Raw genomic sequence first — 23,218 nt, forward strand, 5'->3', positions numbered from 1 at the left:
CCTTTTAGAGTTATTTTCGTTAAACGTTATCTTATCTAAAAAAGTTGTTGCGGAACATTCTGCACCCGAAGTTGTTGCGCCATTACATAATCAAGTATCAAATTTGTTTCCTTATTTATCTATGTGTTTATGAGTTTTTAGGAATTGCGAAAGAAATCTTAAAAAGATCAAAGATCAAGACTGTTCTGGTGTGAACAACCAGATTCCAAGGAGCTTGCCCCTAGAGGTGAGGGAAGCTTAGGGAAAGGATGATTTTGTGACTAACTTTGGAGATTTGGAAGCAGTGGGCTAGGCACTTTGTTCCAAGATGGTGTATGGCTTATCCCTCTTGCGGGAGCCCCTTTTTAAGTCTTATCGGTGATGGATTAGATCATCCGAGGTTTTGAGGCCTATTTATAGTATAGACCTTAACCCATATTGAATAGCCATGATTTAATGACTGTGTAACCGTACATTAATCACCTGTAACGTTTTGTAACCGACCAAAATGGCTTGTAACGCTTGTAACTGCCCATAATGGCTTGAACCTTTCGGCTTCCGGTTAAGAACCTAGTTTCTGCCTGCATGCAGTTCTCGGTCGAATTAAATGTTTACCGGGTAGGGCAAAGTACTCAGCCGTATGTGTATTCCACACTATAGGTCACGTATTTATAAATATCCAGAGTATGGAACAAGCACCCCGAGTATGGATCCTCGTTGACGAGATGATATGCTCGGTGTAGCAGTGAAATTGGTGAGACTAGAGTCATGGGAAGACTTAGCTCATTTTAAACAGAGTCGCCACCGCGCTTTATTGTTTCCAAAAAGGAATGGGTGAAAGAACGAATAAAACCCACAGAAGTTTTTAAAATCAAAACTAATAAACTTATAAGAGTTCTGGCTACGGAGGGTTTGTTATACAAGGGGAAGGTTTTAAGCACCCCTCATATCCATGGTACTCCATGGGAACCTCTTTGTTTTAATGTTATTATCTTTTGTTTATAAATACCCTTTTTGTGAAAAAACCTATGTGAAAAAATTGTTTGAAATAGAGGGTGGGGATGGGAAAAGAATGTTTTGAAAGTGAGCTCGATAAGATATCACATCTTAGGCCTACATACCCCTTAAGTGCAATAGGGAAGTCAGAGCTTTTGTAGTGCCTCTTTTAAAAAGTAAAAAAAGGGGGCCAAAGTGGCCAAAATCTTTTTGGGTGTGAGCTTTAAAATACTCACAAGTTTTCTTTAAAAGATGGTTAAACTTTAAAATACTTAACAAGTTTAAAAGAAGATTAGGCTTTAAAATACCTAATAAGTTTAAAAGGTTAAGCTTTAAAATACTTAACAATTTTGGAAAAGGAATTAGGCTTTAAAATACCTAATAAATTTAAAAGGTTAAGCTTTAAAATACTTAACAATTTTAAAACAAATCAAAGAAGGACCAAGCTTTAAAATACAAGGTCAATGGGTTAAGAGAAGTTTCACTGGGAATAATTCATCTCTTAACACCAATGTTTAGAAACAAGATCAATGGATCAAGAATAGTTTCACCGGGAATAATTCTATTCTTAATACCAAGGTTTCAAAACAAAAGGGTTTGATTAAGCTTTAACAATATTAAACCATAAACAAGTGAAAAGCTTTAAAATACTTAGCACAAACATAAAAGAGATTGGAAAAGAATTTAAGTACCTTGACAATTTAGTCAATATCATTCCCATCCTTTGGATAAAACATCAAGGTTAAACAATTAACAATAAATACCTCATGTATGTACAAGAACAAACAAGTGAGTATTAACAAGCAAGAGATGAATGCATCTAAACTCTTAGATTCAAGTCATGTATGAATAATGAATGATTAATGTGATGATTAAACATTGGGTTATATAAACAAAATATAACAATAAGTACAAAGCACATGGATATAGAATCAACAAGTATATGTAAAAGACAAGGTTCAACATTTAAGTACAAGGCATGGATTAAAATCAACAAGTATGTACAAGCACAAATAAACATGGATAAACAAAGATCAACATGTTGTAATTTTTTGGTTAGGGTTTTAAACCGAAGGGGTTTTTCAAATTAGGGTTTAAGAAATTAGGGTTTTGAAACATACACCTAAAACTAATTAATTTTAATTGTTAAATATCAATTTCTTTAAGAGAAATGGTCTAAGGGTACATAGATAAGTGAAAGACACTCTAACCTAACCCTAAACAAGTATTAACAAACATTCATAAAGTTCTATAAAAGAAACAATCAAAATAAAACAATTTTTAGTTGATTTTTAAAACATAAAAGAACATGTTTTTGATTAATTTTTAAATAATGATAAAAAATATTTTTGAGATTTTTTAACATAGTATTAAAGTACACAAGATAAATGATCATACAAAAAAAGAACAAGTTAAAAAGCTCAATTTTTCATGATTTTTCAAAGTTGTGAACAATATCAAAATAACAAGTGATAAAAAATTTGGAAATATGGAGACTAGGACTTGAACCCACGCCATATAGATCACTACACAAAATAACCACCAACTGGGCTGCGCGCGTGTGGTGTAAGTGGGATGCATTCAGTTCAACATGAATGAAAGTTATTTGAAATGAGAAAAATGCAAAATAAACAAAAAGTCTAGGGCTAGGGGGATTCGAACCCCAGACTTAGAGGTCACGCGCGCGCTAGGTACAAGGATGGTTGCCATTTGTGTTGTATACGATGTAGTCATAAAGGAATGACTACCATTCAATATATTTTAAAACCAAGTGGTAAAATTTGAATTTCCCTCCACCCAGACTTCATCTTCTTCGTGAAGACAACAACATCTCCATCAATGGTGATTTTTGAACTTCACCAAATCTCAACCAATTTTCACAAAATAAAACCCTAACATGATCAGCATGAACACACGAACTTAACCATATAATTAACATACATTTATTCAAACTTAAACACTCAAATTTCTGGAAATTAGTGATGAACCCTAAAAATCAATTTTAAAATTAAACCCTTAATACTAAAAATCAGTGATCAGGACCTTGGGGCTATCAATCTACATGTAAAATAGAGCATTTTGGTATCAAGAACTGCATGAATTGAGCTCCATTTAAGGAAGCTCAAAGTTGAGCTCAATACCTCTGAAAATGGACTTCTTGATCGTGCTGAGGACCGTTCCAGAAGCTTTGTTTTGATTTGAGTAGCTTCAATGATCCCTAAGGATGCTTTCTGGGCAGCCAAATTGGATTGAACACTCCTCCTTCTTCAAACCCGATACCACCTACAAACACAAAAATTTATGGCTAGAACACTTGGTACTAGCTGTTATAGATCTGAAACAGATGTTTAGATAGCTTCTATGTGTGATATAGAAGGTATCTAACACATAAAATCAAGAAACACACGAGCCAATTTCAGTTTCCAAGTTTTGGTTCAAAGGTTCACTTTAATTGAGTTTTGAATGGTGATTTTCTGTTTGGGGAGTTTGGCAAGTGTTTAGAGGTTATGGATAGTGTCTATATGTGATATAGAAACTATTTGAAGTGTTTGTTTGGTAGGTAAGTGTTTGGTTTGAGTTTTGGCTAGTGATGAGCTTAAAAGCTTTGAAAATGGGGTAAAAATGGTGATTTTTGGTTAGAGACCGTTTGGTAGGTTAAGGGAGGTATGGAAAGCTTCTAAATGGTATTTAGAAGTTGTTCAAACTCTTGTTTGACACCTAAAATTTGTGGAACTCAAAATCACTATGAAAATGCAAGATGTAAGAAAAGAGAATCTCAAGTGAGGTAGTGACTTAGAGAATTCTGGTGTAATTGATGCAATGAGCAATGCCCTCTATTTATAGGCAAGAATTAGGGTTTGTGGATGGCAAAAGTTCATAGTTTTAAGTTCACATGTGACTTGTGTACTATCTTGTTTGTTTGTGAAGAAATGAGAAAGTTATGGTTTCAATGGTGAGGTTCAAAGCTTTAAGCATGCTTGCAAAGTTTTAATTTGATCTTAGAGGCTTGCTTGTGGGTTTTATCTTGCTTTTGAGGCAGAAGAGACATTGTAGTGGCTCAAGGAGTGGACTTTGTGCATAAAGCTAACTTTACTAGAATGGAAGTGTTAACTTTGTGCCATTAATGGAATGATCAATTGGATAATGTCTTAAACACTTGGATTATAGATCAAAAGCAAGTGTAATCTTCTAATTATGGTGCTTTGAATAAGTTATATGAGCTGCAAGAAAGGAATCTTTAAAACTTGAACAAGTTTGGTTCATAACTTCTTCACTTTCTTCATGTTCTTCTTCATTTTTATAAGTATAAGACACGCCTAAGAGGGGGGGGGGTGAATTAGGTTTTCAAAAATTCAATCGGTTTTATGAGAATACTTCTAACAATTTTTGGTTGAATGTATGAAGGTTTTTGAATGGTTCTTTTCTTTTCATGGTAATAGTGATGAAAGCAATAAAATGCGGAAAAGTAAAGAACGCAAGGATATATACTGGTTCCCCTCACAATCCGAGAGTACTCCAGTCCCCTTTCCAACACGAAAGAGATTTCACTATAGTTAGAATTATTGTACAAGCCTATGCTTACTATCTAACCTATAGGGTGATCAAAGGTTCTTAACACCTTTAAGATCAAACAACACTAATGTGAATGAAGAACAATCCTCTTCAAAACACAACACTTACTTCCAACAATCCTGGATAGTAAGGAGAAATAATATTTTTGAATGATACAAGAGTTTATGATGAAAGATGGAGAGCAATATCAATCTTAGATTGATCTTCTTCTTCAAGCAAAACAATTCTCAATGAGTATATAAGTGTTCACAATGTATGTATGAAACTTAGAATAAATTTTCAATGAAAATGAATGTAGAAAGTTTCACAGAAAATTCTGGTTTGTAAACACTTGAAAATAATGAAATTTATGAGTATGGAATTGTTAATGAAGAAGATGTTAGAACAAGATTTGTTCTGATCAATATTCTTAGTTTTGATGATAACAAGGATATGAATTTTGTGTGAGATAATGTGGTACTCTAATATATTGCAAATTCCCTTTCAGGAAATATATAAAGAGTATGCACAAATCAGCGCTCAGAAGCTTTGTCTCAGAAGGTTCAGCATGCAACATCAGAACATGGTCTGGCAAGACATCAGAAGATGGTCAAGGCAGAATCAGAACATGGGTCTATGAAAGCATCAGAAGAACTTGAGGTCAGAAGCAGAAGCACTGAAGTTCTCATCGTATCACGCTCAGAAGCACTTCAAGGTCAGAAGACAAGAAGATGTTATGCACCAAGCTGTTTGACTCTGATGATATTCAAATATTATATTTACAAACATCAGATCAGAAGAAAGTACAGGTGGCAGGCTATGCTGACTGACAAAAGAAACGTTGGAAGCTATTAAAGGCAACGTCAGTAGACACATCGTGAACAAGGCTCGAGGTAGTTGACAAAAGCGTGAAACATTAAATGCAATGCTGTACGGAATACGCAAAGCATTAAATGCGCCCAACGGTCATCTTCTCAAGTGCCTATAAATATGAAGTTCTGATGAGAAGCAGGGTTGACGATTTGCTAACAATTAACTTGCTGAAATGCTGTTCAAATTCAAAGCTCAGAAACTTCATCTTCATCAAAGCTCACTACATTGCTGCTGTAATATATTAGTGAGATTAAGCTTAAACGTTAAGAGAAATATCACTGTTGTGATTATAGCTTTTCAGAAGCATTTGTAATACTCTTAGAATTGATTACATTAATTTGTAAGTAACTAGAGTGATCAAGTGTTGATCAGGATACTCTAGGAAGTCTTAGCTTGTGTCTAAGCAGTTGTAATTAGAGTGATCACGTGGTGGTCAGGATACTCTAAGAAAGTCTTAGCTTGTGTCTAAGCATTTGTTCCTAGAGTGATCAGGTTGTGATCAGGATACTCTAGAAGACTTAGTCGTGGGCTAAGTGGAAAACCATTGTAATCTGTTATGATTAGTGGATTAAATCCTCAGGTGAGGTAAATCACTCCGTGGGGGTGGACTGGAGTAGTTTAGTTAACAACGAACCAGGATAAAAATAACTGTGCAAATTGTTTTTATCTTTCAAGTTTTTAAACTACACTTATTCAAACCCCCCCTTTCTAAGTGTTTTTCTATCCTTCAATTGGCATCAGAGCGCCGGTTCTAACATGCAAGCACTTAACCGTGTTTAGAAAAGATTCAGGAAGAGAAAAACGCTTAAGTAAAAGATGGCTGGTGAATCTCAATCAAATCCAACTGCATCTACATCTGGCTCTACTGAGCAATACAACGGTAACAATGGTTATACTAGACCACCAATATTCGATGGTGAAAACTTTGAATATTGGAAAGATAAACTGGAAAGTTACTTTCTTGGTCTGGATGCTGATCTATGGGATCTTCTGCTGGATGGTTACAAACATCCTGTTAAAGCTACTGGTGTAAGGCTCACGAGAAGCGAAATGACTGATGATCAAAAGAAAGATTTCAAGAATCATCATAAATGTAGGACTGTTTTGCTAAATGCTATCTCTCATGCTGAGTATGAGAAGATATCTAACAGGGAAACTGCCCATGATATATATGAGTCATTGAAAATGACCCATGAGGGAAATGCTCAAGTCAAGGAGACTAAAGCTCTTGCTCTAATCCAGAAATATGAAGCTTTCAAGATGGAGGATGATGAAGACATTGAGAAGATGTTTTCAAGATTTCAAACTCTGACTGCTGGATTAAGAGTTCTGGACAAAGGCTACACCAAGGCTGATCATGTAAAGAAGATCATCAGAAGCTTACCCAGAAGATGGGGTCCAATGGTGACTGCATTCAAGATTGCCAAGAATCTGAATGAAGTTTCTTTGGAAGAGCTTATTAGTGCCTTGAGAAGCCATGAAATAGAGCTGGATGCAAACGAACCTCAGAAGAAAGGTAAGTCTATTTCATTAAAATCTAATGTTAAAAAATGCACTAACGCTTTTCAGGCTAGAGAAGAAGATCCTGAAGAATCAGAATCTGAAGAAGAAGATGAACTGTCCATGATCTCCAGAAGGGTAAACCAACTCTGGAAGAGCAAGCAAAGGAAGTTCAGAGGCTTCAGAAGTTCAAAGAGATTTGAACGTGGAGAATCTTCTAGTGACAGAAGATCTGACAAGAAGAAGGCTGTCTGCTATGAGTGCAATGAGCCTGGACATTACAAGAACGAGTGTCCAAAACTTCAGAAGGAGAATCCCAAGAAGAAGTTTCATAAGAAGAAAGGTCTTATGGCAACATGGGATGATTCTGAATCAGAATCAGAATCAGACTCTGAAGGAGAGCAGGCCAACTTCGCGCTGATGGCTACAGAAGATGATGGATCAGAATCTACATCAGAATCAGATTTTGAAGAGGTATTTTCTAAACTATCTAGAGAAGAGTTAGTTTCCAGTTTAACAGAACTTCTGGAACTCAAGGCTCATCTTAGTATCAAATACAAAAAGCTGAAAAAGCAGTTTGAATTTGAAACTAAGAAGCTGGAATTGGAAAATTCTGAACTGAAGGAAAAAGTTTTTAATCTATCCAAAGATAGTGGATCTCCTTCTGAAACAGAAAAATCCATTCCTAGCATGAATCATATTCTGAAAGAATATGACTCGAGCTTCAGAAAGTTCTTATCTAGAAGTATTGGCAGAAGTCATCTTGCTTCTATGATATATGGTGTTTCTGGAAACAGAAGGTTTGGTTTTGGCTATGAGGGTGATACCTCACATAAATTTGAACCTATTGATGATCAGAAGATCACATACAAGCCTTTGTATGATCAGTTCAAATATGGCCATGCACATGATATTAGGCTCACTTCACATGCACAGAAGTTTAACACTGTTCACACCAAGAAACTTGTGACACATCCTAAGAAATATCATGCTGACAAACCTAAAGAATATCATGCTGTTCCTCCTGTTAAATATTTTGCTAAACCCAAGTTCAATCAGAACTTGAGGAGAACTAACAAGAAAGGACCCAAGAAATTGTGGGTACCTAAGGAGAAGATAATTTCTGTTGCAGATATCCTTGGCGGCAAAGAGGACAGAAAGCAAAATGTCATGGTACCTGGACTCTGGGTGCTCGCGACACATGACGGGAAGAAGGTCTACATTCCAAGACCTGGTGCTTAAACCAGGTGGAGAAGTCAAGTTTGGAGGAGATCAGAAGGGCAAAATCATTGGCTCTAGAACCATTAGTCTTGGTAACTCTCCTTCCATAACTAATGTACTTCTTGTTGAAGGATTAACGCATAACTTATTATCCATAAGTCAATTAAGTGACAATGGTTATGATATAATCTTCAATCAAAAGTCTTGCAAGGCTGTAAGTCAGAAGGATGGCTCAATCCTATTTACAGGCAAGAGGAAGAACAACATTTATAAGATTGATCTTTCTGATCTTGAAAGGCAGAAGGTGACTTGTCTTATGTCTGTTTCTGAGGAGCAATGGGTCTGGCACAGAAGATTAGGTCATGCTAGTTTGAGAAAGATCTCTCAGATTAACAAACTAAATCTGGTCAGAGGACTCCCAAATCTGAAATTCAAATCAGACGCTCTTTGTGAAGCATGTCAGAAGGGCAAGTTCTCCAGACCTGCATTCAAGTCTAAGAATGTTGTTTCTACCTCAAGGCCGTTAGAACTCTTGCACATTGATCTGTTTGGCCCAGTCAAAACAGCATCTGTCAGAGGGAAGAAATATGGATTAGTCATCGTTGATGATTATAGCCGCTGGACATGGCTAAAGTTCTTGAAACACAAGGATGAGTCTCATTCAGTGTTCTTTCAATTCTGCACTCAGATCCAATCTGAGAAAGAGTGTAAAATCATAAAGGTCAGAAGTGATCATGGTGGTGAATTTGAGAACAAATTCTTTGAGGAGTTCTTCAAAGAAAATGGTATTGCCCATGATTTCTCTTGCCCTAGAACTCCACAGCAAAATGGAGTTGTAGAGCGAAAGAATAGGACTCTACAAGAAATGGCCAGAACCATGATCAATGAAACCAATATGGCTAAGCATTTTTGGGCAGAAGCAATAAACACTGCGTGTTATATTCAGAATAGAATCTCTATAAGACCTATTCTAAATAAGACTCCTTATGAATTGTGGAAGAACAGAAAGCCCAACATTTCATACTTCCATCCTTTTGGATGTGTATGTTTTATTCTGAATACTAAAGATCATCTTGGTAAGTTTGATTCTAAAGCACAAAAGTGTTTCCTTCTTGGATATTCTGAACGCTCTAAAGGCTACAGAGTATACAATACTGAAACATTGATTGTAGAAGAATCAATCAATATCAGGTTTGATGATAAGCTTGGTCTTGAAAAACCAAAGCAGTTTGAGAATTTTGCAGATTTGATATTGATATATCAGAAGCAGTAGAACCAAGAAGCAATGCTGTAGAAGCTGGCAGTCTCAGAAGCAATGGATCAGAAGATCAAGTTACTGCATCTTTAGAGAATCTCAGGATTTCTGAAGAGCCAACAATCAGAAGATCATCTAGACTTGCTTCAGCTCATTCAGAAGATGTGATCCTTGGGAAGAAAGATGATCCTATCAGAACAAGATCATTTCTAAAGAATGACAATCAGAAGCAGTGATCAGAATCAGAAGGCGTAAAGTCTATTCATATTTTACAGCTGTCATCTATTATCTGATGGTGAACACGTGTCTGTACGGTTAGTACAAAGCGTGCAGTTGAAAAGACGCCGACCTAGGTAACTGTGTTAAATCATTTCATTTACCACGTTCTCTCACCTAACGTCACTTATCAATAAATGAAAATTGATCTCTCTTGATTTTGTAACTGTTCATTTTCTAATCTTATTGCATTTTTTTTAAAAAAAAAATCCGTCTCTATATATTCTTTTCAAATCATCTCATATATCTTTTTTTGCTTCGAGTCTCTCTTTCTTCTTGCATACTTTGTTTTGAAATCTTCTTAGTCGCTTCTAAAACCCTAACCGAAAACCCAGAATTTTGTTCTTCCTAGCTGTTCATTCTGTTTCAATGGCTGCTTCTTCATCCCAAAATGTTGGTTCATCTACTCTTCTCCATATTCAAGATGAAGTTAATCAGGAACTCACTCCAGTTGTTGCGTGCTCCATTCCTAAGGATAAATTAGAAGTTCTATGTGAACTCATGGTTGATTTTGATAACATTGAAGAAAACGAATTTCATCTCAAAGAAGATATAATTTTTCAAGGATGGACTTCGTTGTTTGCTGAGTTCTGTGGACCAGTCTACCCAGATCTTGTCAAGGAATTCTGGGTACATGCAGTTGTCGCCCCCAAATCAATCTTGTCCTTCGTCCATGGAAAGTTTGTGGTAGTGACTGAGAACGTCCTAAGGATGATGTTTGATCTGAGAAACGCTGAGGGAGCTTTTGAAATTGACAAAAGGGTAAATTGGGAAGATGTTTTATCTACTCTCTACCCAGACATAAATGAAACAAAGAATGTCAAGGATTTGAGAGATCTCTACAAAATCTGGACCAAGATTCTTCTTGGGTGTTTCTATCACAGGAAAGGGACACATGCTTCTGACTTCATCAACAATGAGCAAAAATACATTCTGTACTGCATTGCCACTAAGAAGAAAGTTGATGCTATCTACATTATCTTCAACCATATGTGGAAGGCTGTGAAGGAGTCCAGAAATGCCTTCAGAGAAAAAAGTTGTACCATCATTCCGTTTGGTAGAATTTTCTCAAATCTTCTGGTTCATTCCAAGATTGTTGAGAACCTGGAATCTGAAGGTATTATCAAAGACCTTGCTGTCACAACTGGGGCCTGTCTGAATGCTTTCACTTTAAAGAAGATGAAAGTAATTAAGGCCATCACTAAGACTCCCCAACCTCTTGCTGGAACAAGAATCAGAAGAGAACCAGTTCTAGCTGAATTTGAAACCTTCTTCAATAGTGAGGTACCAGAAGTCAGAACTAGGTATCTGAAGTCACAAAAAGAGGATAAAAGTCTTAAAGATCAAGAGAAAGGTGCTCCAATTATAGTAAATCGCAAGAAAGAAGAAAGAACCAAAAGAAAGTTTGATCATCCTGCTGCTACCACTGAGAAAGAAGTGGTCCCAGAAGAAGTCATTGCAAAGGTTGTTAAGGCTGTTTTTGTTGATTTTGAGAAAAATAAGAAGGAAGCTGAGAAAAAGAAGAAGAAGTCAAATAACAATGCTGAGATTGTTGAAGTTGTTGAGTAGAAGAAAACCAGAAAAAGGAAGTTGATTCTTCAAGAATCTGATGAAGAAAATGTTGTTCAAGAGGCTGTGAATCAACAGGAAGTTCTGGCAAGCGTCAGAAGGAAAGAGATCTCTAATGGCAAAACAAAAATTGTTGAAGAGCCGAAGAGTAAGAAGCAGAAGAAGACTGAGGCTGTGGTCAAAGCCCTTCAAAAAGCATCCAAAGGTATATGTATTTCTGAACCTGATTCTACTCCTGCTGGTATTTCAGAAGTTGCACCAATAGCGGTTGCCCCTATCCCTGAACCAGAAAAAGACACATCAGAATCACCTATAACTGTCCATGTTCTTACACCTCCCTCTTCTCCTGTAACCATTCCTTCTCCTGCACCCACCATCAATCCTGTTCTAGATATACCACCCCTTCAAACTCTCTTTCCACCTCACACAAATATCTCCATCTCTCAACCTCCTCCCCATGCCAACTTTGAACCTATTCCTTCTACCTCTCAAAACAACCATAGTGGTTCTGATCTCCCAACCTCTGCATCACTTGAACAGCTACTCCGTGATTGCAACTACACTCCCAAGCCTCGTCCTAAAGCTGAAGTGGTAGTGTTAGATTCTGATACTGAAGCAGAATCTTCTTATAGATTGGATAGAGAACCTCAACCTTATTTCATCCCCAATCCTGCCTTTTCAAAAACCAAAATAAAATCCCGCCTTGTCTACCCTATTGGTGTAATTTTTGAAAAAGTAAAGAGGAATCTCAGAAGTATCTTTGACACCCTCAGAATTGCTGAAAGTTCTGGCCTGAATGACGTCGCTATGAGGAAGTTCTGAAGGATCTTACGCAGAGAATCAGATGCTCTATTTATAGAACTTCAAGAAGCCTGTGTAGAAGCTGCTCCACGGCCTCGTGGAATTCTGAGAAGCTATGAAGACTTCTGGTTTTCCCGTCTCAGAGGAAGACATACCTTGGAAGAAAAGCCCTTTGTGGATGAATTGGAAGAAGCAAGACTTGCTGCTGCAATGGAAGCTAACCCTTGCAGGGAGATTGTTATCTGGATACCTCAATATCCAGTTCTGCTCGGGGATTTCAAAACCCTCTTTGACTTTCTGAGGGAAAACCCTTCTAAGGAAGACCCAAGCTTGGTCATTCCAGAAGTTGTTGACCCACCAGAAGTTGAAGGTCCTTCTGCCCCTAGGAATCTAGCTGCCATTCTTCAGGCTCTTGAGAATGGAGATTCTGAGATTCCAGCTGCAGATTATGGAGATGCTTCTATGCAAGAAGCAGATGTAGAAGATCATGTTGATGAAACAATTCCTGTTGAGGAAAATCCTGTAAATGATTTGACTATGAAAGTCGCGGATCAGAATGCCATCCCTGTGGATAGAAGCCGTGAAGCTTCTTCTGATAAACCTTCCCGTCTTGCAAGGACTTTGGAAGTTCTTCAGAAGAACCAGGAAGAGCAAAGCTCAGCCAATGCTGAGTTTAGAGCTTTCATAGAGAAGCAGAATGAGCACAACAATGGGGTTCAAGAGATGCTAGCCAAGATCTTGTCAAGGCTAGGGTCGTCTTAGATTGAGTCTCTGTTGTTTTGTTTTTGTTTTTGCTGCATCTGTTTTGTGCATCTTGTCTTCCTTCTCTTTGTGTACTTCTGTATTTGTCTGTTTGAACTTCAATGAAAATCATTCTTTTTTCTTCCGTGTGTTTCTTTTTGTTTTTATCTGAATCTTTTATGTTTTTGATGATATGACAAAAAGGGGGAGAAATATGTGATAAATGATTTGATTTAATCAGTTTCTTTACTAACAGAACTTGCAAAGTTCTATGTTTTTAAGTTGTGTTGTTGCAGGAATCGAAGATTCAAGATCAACATAAGAAGCAACAAGATGAATCAAGCTCTTGGATTCTTGAAGCAAGCTGAGTGCTATGAAGCTTCAGAATCAGAAGCAAGAAGGAAGAATGTTCAGATATTCCGATGATAGAATATGATCTGAAACATTATGTCTATTTGTTCTGATACATTTTATATGGATCTGATACATTCTATATGGCCTATATGGCTCTGATACATATTATGTGTTTTCTGAAACATATCTTATGTTCTGATTCATTCATGCTGACTTTTGTCGTTTAGTTTTGTTCTGTAACATTTCAGGATGTAGAGATGCTCTGATGAAGTTCTGGTACATTCAACAATGTTCTGATACAATCTAGCATGAAGTGAAGTAAGAAGAAATTCAAGCTCTGAAGCTGTCCCAATGGAAGCAAGAATCAGAAGCTGTGAATGTTCTGAAGATCAAAGAAATTCAAGTTCTGAAGCTGTCCAATGGAAGCAAAAGTCAGAAGTTGTGAATGTTCTGAAGATCAAAGAAATTCAAGTTCTGAAGCTGTCCGATGGAAGCAAAAGTCAGAAGCTGTGAATGTTCTGAGGATCTAAAGAAATTCAATGTTCTGAAGCTGTCCTATGGAAGCAGAAATCAGAAGTCATGAATGTTCTGAAGATCAAGCACTATGAACGTCTCTACCGAAATAATCAGGGAAGTCTTTTATTATTAAAATTCTTCTAGTATTAATTTCAGGGGGAGATTATTCATCTCAGGGGGAGATTGTTAATCTCAGGGGGAGACATATTCACATGCTTATACTATAGCTGTGTAATTGTCTTTAGCCGTCTTCTCTTTCTGATCGCAAATTCATATCATTTATATATATTTTTGTCATCATAAAAAAGGGGGAGATTGTTAGAACAAGATTTGTTCTGATCAATATTCTTAGTTTTGATGATAACAAGGATATGAATTTTGTGTGAGATAATGTGGTACTCTAATACATTGCAAATTCCCTTTCAGGAAATATATAAAGAGTATGCACAATTCAGCGCTCAGAAGCTTTGTCTCAGAAGGTTCAGCATGCAACATCAGAACATGGTCTGGCAAGACATCAGAAGATGGTCAAGGCAGAATCAGAACATGGGTCTATGAAAGCATCAGAAGAACTCGAGGTCAGAAGCAGAAGCACTGAAGTTCTCATGGTATCACGCTCAGAAGCACTTCAAGGTCAGAAGACAAGAAGATGCTATGCACCAAGCTGTTTGACTCTGATGATATTCAAATATTATATTCACAAACATCAGATCAGAAGAAAGTACAGGTGGCAGGCTACGCTGATTGACAAAAGGAACGTTGGAAGCTATTAAAGGCAACGTCTGTAGACACAGCGTGAACAAGGCTCGAGGTAGTTGACAAAAGCGTGAAACATTAAATGCAATGCTGTACGGAATACGCAAAGCATTAAATGCGCCCAACGGTCATCTTCTCAAGTGCCTATAAATATGAAGTTCTGATGAGAAGCAGGGTTGACGATTTGCTAACAATTAACTTGCTGAAATGCTGTTCAAATTCAAAGCTCAGAAACTTCATCTTCATCAAAGCTCACTACATTGCTGCTGTAATATATTAGTGAGATTAAGCTTAAACGTTAAGAGAAATATCACTGTTGTGATTATAGCTTTTCAGAAGCATTTGTAATACTCTTAGAATTGATTACATTAATTTGTAAGTAACTAGAGTGATCAAGTGTTGATCAGGATACTCTAGGAAGTCTTAGCTTGTGTCTAAGCAGTTGTAATTAGAGTGATCACGTGGTGGTCAGGATACTCTAAGAAAGTCTTAGCTTGTGTCTAAGCATTTGTTCCTAGAGTGATCAGGTTGTGATCAGGATACTCTAGAAGACTTAGTCGTGGGCTAAGTGGAAAACCATTGTAATCTGTTGCGATTAGTGGATTAAATCCTCAGGTGAGGTAAATCACTCCGTGGGGGTGGACTGAAGTAGTTTAGTTAACAACGAACCAGGATAAAAATAACTGTGCAAATTGTTTTTATCTTTCAAGTTTTTAAACTACACTTATTCAAACCCCCCCCCCCTTTCTAAGTGTTTTTCTATCCTTCAGAAGATGTTTTTGAATATGAAAGATGCAGAATTTATAGTGTGTTAAACACCCTTTTGAAAGGTTGTATTTTCATGATACAATGCAATGTTTAAGTGTATGAAATATAATTTCGTTTGGGTTCAAACATGCAAAAATAAAACACACTGGTTCAGTAGGAACCGGTTCCTACCTGGGAGAACCCGGTTCCTACTTAACGTTACAAAAGAAAATTTGAAATAAAACACAGGGGAACCGGTTCCCAGAGGGGTATAACCCGGTTCCTTGTACAAAAAACCAGAGGCTTGTTTTTGCCTGATTGCTGGAACCCGGTTCCCAACAGGGAGGAACCGGTTCCTGAAGGTTTTCCATAGATTTTTGTTTTTGAGTAAGGTTTCAACAACGGTCTATTTTGGAATGAAACCTATGGTATTTTATGGCATGCATGTAAAGTATATTGTGAATATTTACATATCAAAGTGAGAATTATTTATACCTTTAACACTTTAGCTTTGATTCTTATTAAATCTTCACAATTCTTCAAGACTTGAAATTGGTATGAATTTGCCAAAGCTTTGATATTCTTTTTGCTCATCCTTTATGAAGGTTGGTGTCCAAGTTTTCTTCATCAAAACCAATTTATTTATAATTTTGATTTGAGAAGCTTGCAAATACATTCTCCCCCTTTTTGATGATGACAACCAAGTCTTGAAAGTTTTTGAAATGTTGTTTTGTACTTGAAATTTGTTGAGCATTGCAAGACTCCCCCTATGTTAGTGACTCCCCCTAAATTCATGTTTTCTTTTGAATGAATTTAGTTATGGCCTGCATTTGCTTTTTAAAACAAAACAACAACAAATATGCATATTCTTCTCCCCCTTTGTTATTATCAAAAAGGATGGGGAAAAAGAGAAATAAATATGAAAATGAAACAATATAGAAAATATGAAACATAACACAAATGGAATAACACAACACACATAGATTAAACAAGATACTAAGTATGGTACAATACGGAGTTTTAAACGATTAAGACAAAACAAAATTTTTAGCCTAAACATCACGAGACATAAATGAAACATTGTCTAGATGAACATAAAAGCATAAAAACATAAAGGCATAAAAACATAGAAATAAAACAACATCAATCACTTTCATCCATGTTTCCTTGATCATCTTCACTTCCATTCCCGCTTCCATTTTCATCATCTTGGTCTTCCTCTTCTTCACTTGCTTCCTCTTCTTCATCAAAGTGTGCCAAGATACGTCTTTGAGTTTTTTGGATCTCACGGATTTGCCTTCTTAAAAGACCATGTTCAAAATTTTTCTCTCGTTGGTTGTTGTCGATGGAAGTTTGGATTGACCATAGTTTGTTAAACATCATTTCCATAGTATATCCGCCTTCAGGAGGTTAAGGAACAAGGGGAACGGTTGGCTCAAAATCTACCTTGTAATAAAATCTTCCTTCCCTATCCGTCACAATACCGGTATTTTTGAGTGTGGTTGTTGTAGAGATTGTACATTCCTTTTCGTCCATGTTTATCTTTGGTTCCCTTTGAAGAAGAACACCGGCATCCCTAACAATATGAGAAATTGCTCTAGCATACGGTAAACCACCTTTTAGAGAAGCCATGAGTTGCATGTGACACATGATGGAGAGAGCCCAATTAACATTAATACCACGTGTCAAAGAAACCAATACCATTAATTCAAACTCATTGATACGAGAGTGGTTAGAGTTTTTCGGAAATAAAACATATGCAATGATAAGGTGTAGCCTCCTATCACTAACCGACAAGCTCGATCCAAACATGTTATACTTTGAGGCAAGTTGTTGTCAAACAGTATCACGTTGTGTTAGTCTGCACATATTCACAAAAGCTTCTACCTTACTATAAGGTTGCCAATCTTCCGGAACATTACCCTAGATGAGGACTAAACCTTCATAAGGAATTCCTAACAGCTTACCAAACTCCTCAAAATCCAGACAGATATCCTTATTTGACACTTCAGATGTTAGAGTAAAATCACCAAAATCATCAGTGACTATTTTAAGGTTGTGATAAAATTCTCTAACAAAATCCGGATGAAAATCACCATGGTCACTTACAAAATTAGCGATTCCAGCATTAGCTAGCCTAGCAGGAAAATTGAAACTATGAGTAGGAAAGTCATGAAGTTTACCATATTTTGTCGGAAGGAGGCTCCGATTACGGATTTTGAAAGTGAGACTCCGACTCTTGACAGTTGGAGGAAGCTCTTGAGGGTCTTCACTTGTTTCACCAATCTTATTTTTCCCTTTTGCAGACCTTGTTGCTCTTGGTGCCATGGTTGATGGAGGGTTTTTTGAAAGTTAGGGTTTTGATTTGGGATTTTCGGATTTGGAGAGATGAGGAAGTTGTGAGTGAGATAAGTGAAGGAAAAGAGATTTATATGGAGGTTTGAGGTAGTGGGTAATAAAGATTTGTTGGTAAAAGTGAGATAGTGGAGCATTAATGGAGGTTTGACAATGGAGGTGGAAGGGTTTTTGGAAGAGAGAAGATGAAGTTGAATGAGTGAATGAGAGTGAATGTGTGGTCTAAGAAGAATAAAGACACTTTAAGTGTAATAAAAAAATAAAAAAAAAATAAAAGAAACAAAAAGAGCCACACGATAGATCAAAGCACATTTGTTTTATGCTGAACAAGGACGTGGGAACCGGTTCCTCTCTACATGGAACCCGATTCCTGGATTAAAGAAAATGCGCGCTTCTGGAAATTACTATGGGGAACCGGTTCCTCCACATATGGGAACCGGGTTCCCAGTGAGAAAAAGCCCAATTTCTTATTTTTATGAAAGAAAAAGCATATATAACAAATACTTATACAAAGACATTATACAAAAACATAAATAATGCACTTTTTGACACATAAATTTTTAGAGAAGTGTACCTTTGATTTATGGTAATGAAGAAAATAATTAAATATCACCTTCATCTAAAATTCCAAGCTCTCGTCGAATTTTGTAAAAAGATTATTTTGGAAGAGGTTTGGTGAAGATATCCGCAAGTTGGTTATGAGTATCCACAAATGTTACTTCGACATCTCCTTGAAGGACATGGTCTCGGAGAAAATGATGTCGAATGTCTATGTGTTTGGTTCTTGAGTGCATGACCGAATTTTTTGTGATATTAATTGCACTTGTGTTGTCGCATCGAAGAGGAATGCATCCGAGATCAAGTCCGTAGTCATGAAGTTGTTGCTTAAGCCAAAACATTTGTGCACAACAACTACCCGTTGCTATATATTCTGCTTCGGCCGTGCTAAGAGCAACACATGCTTGCTTTTTACAAGCCCATGATACTAATGCATTTCCAAGAATGTGACAAGTTCCACTTGTGCTTTTACGATCAGTTTTACAACCTGCATAATCCGCGTCAGAATAACCAATTAAATTGCAAACACTACCTTTAGGATACCATAAGCTAACGTTGGTTGTTCCTTTGAGATACTTCATGATCCTTTTAACCTCCATGAAATGTGATTCCTTTGGATTTGCTTGAAAGAGAGCACAAATACAAACACTGAAAATTATATCAGGATGGCTTGCCGTCAAATACAATAAGGAACCAATCATACCTCGATACTTAGTAAAATCAATTGGAGTAGCGAATTTATCTTGATCAACATATGTACTGGAGCCCATTGGAGTATTCATTGCTTTACAATTATCCATATCAAACTTTTTCAATAGCTCTTTGCAATACTTGGATTGGTTGATGAAGATTCCATCTTTGAGTTGCTTAATTTGTAATCCAAGAAAATAGTTCATCTTTCCCATCATAGACATCTCAAATTGTCCTTGCATCATTAATGAAAATTCCTCACACATTTCTTTGTTAGTCGATCCAAAAATGATATAATGAACATAGACTTGAACCAATAAAGTGTTACTTTTGATTTTCTTAATGAACAAAGTTTTATCAACCTTACCCTTTTCGAAACCTTTTTCACACAAAAAATTGCTAAGTCTATCATACCATGCTCTTGGTGCTTGCTTTAAGCCATAAAGAGCCTTTCTCAACTTAAAGACATGTGAAGGATTTTTGAAGTCTTCAATTCCCGGGGGTTGTTTGACATAGACTTCTTCATTAATGTAGCCATTCAAGAATGCGCTTTTGACGTCCATTTGATAAAGCTGAAAATTTAATGAACATGCATATGCAAGTAAGAGACGAATAGCTTCTAACCTTGCAACCGGAGCAAATGTTTCTTCAAAGTCGATTCCTTCTTCTTGATTGTAACCTTGGGCCACCAATCTTGCTTTGTTTTAAACAATTATACCATTCTCATCAAGTTTGTTCTTAAACACCCATCAGGTACCTATGATGTGTTTATCACTTGGTCTAGGAACAAGTTCCCAAACTTGATTTCTCTCGAATTGATTTAATTCTTCTTGCATTGCATTTATCCATTGATCGTCTCCTAAGGCTTCATCAACTTTGGAAGGTTCAATTTGAGAAACAAAATCCATGTGTAAGCAAGCATCTTTGAGATTTAATCTTGTTAAAACTCCTTGGCTAATATCACCAATAATTTTATCAATAGGATGGTCTCTATGGGTTCTCCATTCTTTTGGTAGATCATTGGTGTTTGATTCTTTTTGTACACTTTCTTGTTGAATTTCCGGTGCCTTCACAATTGTATCATTTGAAAGTTCTTCCGGGGGTAAATCTAAAGGATCATCATCATCACAAACAACTATTTCCTCCTTAGAGGTGTTAGTCTCATCAAAGGATACATGCATGGATTCTTCAATAGTTAAAGTTCTTTTATTATAAATCCTATATGCTTTACTAGAAAGAGAATAACCAAGAAATATACCTTCGTCGAATTTCTCATCAAACTTACCAAGATTGTCTTTGTCATTGTTGAGAACAAAGCACTTGCATCCAAAAATGTGAAAGTGAGCAATGTTTGGCTTTCTTCCTTTGAAGAGTTCATATGGAGTCTTCTTTAAGATAGGTCTAATGATTACTCGATTTCCAACATAACATGCCGTGCTAACCGCATCCGCCCAAAAGTATTTAGGAAGATTTGCATCACTAAGCATTTTTCTTGCAAGTTCCACTAGAAACCTATTCTTTGTTTCAACTACTCCATTTTGTTATGGAGTTCTTGGTGCTGAAAAATTATGAGAGATACCATGTTCTTCACAAAATTCTTCAAATGATGCGTTTTGAAATTCTCCACCATGATCACTTCTTATGGATACAATCTTTAGTGACTTTTCATTTTGGATTTGTTTTGCATACTTCTTAAAGGCTTTAAAAGCATCACTTTTCTGCACAAGAAACAAAGTCCAAGAATATCTAGAGAAATCATCAACAATAACTAAAGCGTATACATTACCTCCGAAGCTTCTTGTTCTTGATGGACCAAATAAATCCATATGAAACAATTGTAGTGGTCTTGTAGTAAACACCACATTCTTTGGGTTGAAAGATGATTTGGTTTGTTTTCCCTTTTGACAAGCATCACATAATTTATCTTTGACAAACTTTATCTTAGGTAAGCCAACAACAAGATCATGTTTGGTTAATTTATTTAAATGATCCATATGAATATGGGCTGCTCTTTTATGCCATAACCATGATTCATTATTATTGTTTACCAAAAGACATTTTACTTTAAAAGATAAATCATTTAAAGAAATCAAAAAAATGTTATTAATTCTTGTACCTTTGAGTTTTACCTCATTGGTGACTTCATCAATGATCAAGCATTCCTCTTTAGTAAATTTGATCTTGAAGCCTTTGTCACAAAGTTGGCTAATGCTAAGAAGATTATGCTTTAGTCCTTCAACATAAAGAACATGTTCAATGGATGTGAAAGGTGGTGCACTTACTTTTCCATTGCCAAGGATCCTTCCTTTATTGTTATCTCCATAAGTGACATAACCTTGGCCTTAAGCTTTAGATCTGAAAATTGGTTTAGGTCTCCCGTCATATGCTTTGAACAACCACTATCTAGATACCATAAGTTTGAAGTGGTCTTCAAGCAAACCTACAAAACAAATTAAGTTTTGTTAGGTACCCAAACGGCTTTGGGTCCATCATAGTTAGTTCCTTTCTTAACCCACACATAATGTCCACTTGGTACACTAAAGTTTCTTACATAGCAAGCATTAGGTGTATGACCAATGATACCACAATAAAAAAAAGTAGGTTCAAAGTTACTTCTATATCTAGGAGGATAAGATTTCTTCTTAACAAAGTTTTTCCTTTTAGGATAATGTTTAATTACTTTAGACTTGTTCACTTTCTCTTGAATTGGTTGGTTACTAGCCTTGACAAAGATAGTTTTGTTGGAACTTGGTTGATCAAATTTTGAAAAACCAAGTCCACTTTTATCATTGGAGTATCTTTGTCTGCTAAGAACATTTTCCAATCCAAATTTCCCTTTTCATATCTTTATAAAACACGTTTTAATTGAACAATTTGGAAAGAAAGTGATTCACAATTCTTGCATGCAACATTATCTTTTTGAACACTAATCATTTTTTCTTTTTCATCTTCATGTTCTTCTTCAATTATTTTAGACTTTTATCTTCTAAATATGATATTATTTTCTTTTGAGATGAGATAGTTTTATAGAGAATTTTGCACTCTTTTAATAATTCATCTATTGCACCTTGTGCACCATTATCAAAAAGAGAGTCATCATAACTAACCTCGCTTTCTTCATCATCTGAGTGGTGTGATGCCATTAGTGCTAGATTTACACTTTCGTCACTATCCGAATTGGATGAGGAACTTACTTCATTATCTTCCCATGTGTCATACCCCAATTTTTGACCTAAGATACCACCTCATATCATCTGCATATGCATCATTTGCATCTCTAACAAATTGCATAGCTTGTGTTTGCTACTTGTGACTCAGCAGGATTTAATCAGGAAATCACTCATCAGTACAAGTAATAATCAATTAGGGTTTTGTTCTCCCTTCATTTCAAATGATTCATCTTCATCAACAATCAACATTTGTTCCTCAGAGATTCATTTCAACAAGCTCAAAGGCTCTGAATCGACTGAATTAGGGTTTTGACTGAAGATAGCATACTCTTGACTTTTGCTCAGAATTTGACCTAATGGCTTGGGACATGATATCAAGACCTCAAGTGCATCATTTTGACCTAATCCATTGGCTCATAACATCTCCTATACAAAGATTGATCAGACAAATCCTCAGATCAGGGTTTTGAACTATCAGGGACTGAAATCAGGGATCACATTTGGGAAACCCTAAAAATCCCCAGGAAGTCAATCAAAGGTTTCAATCATCCTCAAATAATCCCTATGACAACATACAATGGAAGTTACATCTCAATTCAAGACCTACAGTCATCAATTTCATCTGGTCGACAATTAGGGTTTTTGACCTAATTCACTGAACAACTGACTTTTTAATCAGGAAATGATGCTACAACTCAAACCATGGCTCAATATCCTCTAAAGCCTCAATATGATCCATTCATACCATTCATATGGTGAGGATAGCCTGTTTCATTTGAAATCTCCAGAAACGCGATTCGTCTGAAAAAGTCAACTGTACAAGATCACCATTGACTTTTGGGGAATTTTGGTCAACCATGACTTTTGAAGTTTAAATCATCAATATATGATATATGAAGTCATTTGGTCAAGAAAAATCAAGAAAATCAATCAAGAATCAAAAAGTCAAAAGTTTGACTTTCATACTTAGAAAATTTTTCTAAGTGTTTTTCATGGTTTTTTCCAAACTTTGGAGGGGAATAACTCAAAATTTCACCTACAAACTGAAAAAAACTTCCAACATGAAAGTTGTAGATTTTGATCCAATGAACAACTTTGTCACATATAATTTTTTTCCATAAGATCAACCATTTAAGAGATATGGAGCTTCAAAGTTGGTATCTTTTGAAAACTTCACTTAAAACCTCATTTTTCTCAAAGTTCATGGATCTTTTTCACCCACTTCCTTAAAGATCTTGAAGAAACTTTCAACTAGGGTTTTGAAGTATGTAATATGAGCTTTCCAAAATGTCCAAGAGCATGAAAAAAT

The sequence above is a fragment of the Vicia villosa genome, unplaced genomic scaffold (genome assembly GCF_029867415.1).
Source record: "Vicia villosa cultivar HV-30 ecotype Madison, WI unplaced genomic scaffold, Vvil1.0 ctg.002800F_1_1, whole genome shotgun sequence".
Classification (NCBI taxonomy): Eukaryota; Viridiplantae; Streptophyta; class Magnoliopsida; order Fabales; family Fabaceae; genus Vicia; species Vicia villosa.